Consider the following 1,900-nt stretch of genomic DNA (forward strand, 5'->3'; position numbering starts at 1 on the left):
ACAGGAAGGCTGGAAGGGGCCAGAGTTGGGTGTACCCACCCCTTCCACCTGTCACCCAGGCTTTGGTAAAACCCAAGTCCCTTAGGCTGTGGTTAAATAGTTTCCCTTCAGGGTAGGCCTTGGTTGAGAAAATCAGAGAGCTCTGGATATGTTTCAAAATAGTTTTCCCCTCTCCCTGCTTTAAGCAAGTGGAGTTTTCTCCAATTTTTACAGTGATAGCTCCTCGGAACCCCTCCCTGGCCAGAGTATTAACTCTTAAGGCAATCCATACTAAGCTTCTAAAATTTGTCAATTACAGGGCGCCTGGTGGCTCAGTCAGTTAAGTGTCCAACTCTTGATCTCAGCTCAGATCTTGATATCAGGGTCATCAGTTCAAGCCCTGCATTGGGCTCCATGCTGGGTATGCAGCCTACTTAAAAAATAATAAATAAAATAAAATAATAAAATAAAATAAAATAAACTCATCAATTACAGTTTACTGTGTTCCAACTCATATTGGCTCTAACTGTGGGTTTCTGCTTAGGCTTCTGCTTCTGGCAAACTGTGTTTATCAGTTTTCTCCCTACTTTCCAGGGCAGCAGTTTGCCCTATGACCTCAATGCTCTAACAGATCTAAGAAGAATTGTTTTCAGTTTATTCCATTCTTTCTTGTTATGAAGATGAGAACTCCTTCCTTATTCTTTACATTTTGGACTGGAAACTGGAAGTCCTTGTCTTTCTTTTTACAGTGTGAGAGTTTGGGGTGCCTGGTGGCTCAGTTGGTTGAGCGTCTGACTCTTGATTTTGGCTCTGGTCATGATCTCACAGTTTTGGGGATCGAGCCCTACATCGGGCTCTGCACTAACATGCGGAGCCTGCTTGAGATTCTCCCCCTCTCTCTCTGCCCCTCCAATGAGTGCTCTCTCTCAAAATAAATAAATATTTAAAAATAAAGTGTGAGAATTCTATATTTCCATTAATATTGTGTGTTCACACACTGCTTACCATTCAGACAGGGAAAGGGACTTTGCATTTTCTCTGAAAAATCACAGCTTAATCCACTTTTTTAAAATAACCACTTTTCGGGGCACCTGGATGGCTCAGTCGGTTGAGCGTCCAACTTCCACTCAGGTCATGATCTCCCGGTCTGTGAGTTTGAGCACCACGTCGGGCTCTGTGCTGACAGCTCAGCGCCTGGAGCCTGCTTCCCATTCTGTGTCTCCCTCTCTCTGTGCCCCTTCCCCGCTCATGCTCTCTCTCTCTCTGTCAAAAGTAAATAAACATTTAAAAAAATTTAAAAAAATAACCATTTTTTACTTTATTTACTTATTGTATTATATACATCATTAATGTTATATGTTGCCTTAAGTCCTAAGACAGAGAATAAATGGATGAACGAATGAATAACAAATAAGGTAGTTTAAACCATAGAAAAGAGAACCCATTTAATTGGTGCAAGAACAAGAAGAGATGAGAAATACTTAGTCCATACCTAATGCTTTAGTCTGCTTTTTAATTGAGAAATATCGCATAAAGGTATATTAATGTGAATCTGTCATTCAGCAGAATGTCTAACATATGAGGTTATTTTGGTTAATGAAATGTTATGGTGACCCGGTGGCCCGGGTGGCTCAGTCAGTTGAGTGTCCGACTCTCGATTTTGACTCAGGTCCTGATCCTAGGGTCGTGGGATCAAGCCCCGCATCGGGCTCCGAGCTGAGCATAGAGCCTACTTGGGATTCTCTCTCTCTCTCTTCCTCTGCCCCTCTTTCCCACTCACATTCTCTGTTTCTAAGATAAAAAAAAGAAAGAAAAGAAATGTGAAAACATGCACTACATTTTTCTCTCAAATTCAAAGAATTTATTAACGTGAATTGTATATTTGTTTCAGTGAATTTCATTGGAGCCGCTTGTCAGTTGT

The sequence above is a fragment of the Panthera uncia genome, chromosome X (genome assembly GCF_023721935.1).
Source record: "Panthera uncia isolate 11264 chromosome X, Puncia_PCG_1.0, whole genome shotgun sequence".
Classification (NCBI taxonomy): domain Eukaryota; kingdom Metazoa; phylum Chordata; class Mammalia; order Carnivora; family Felidae; genus Panthera; species Panthera uncia.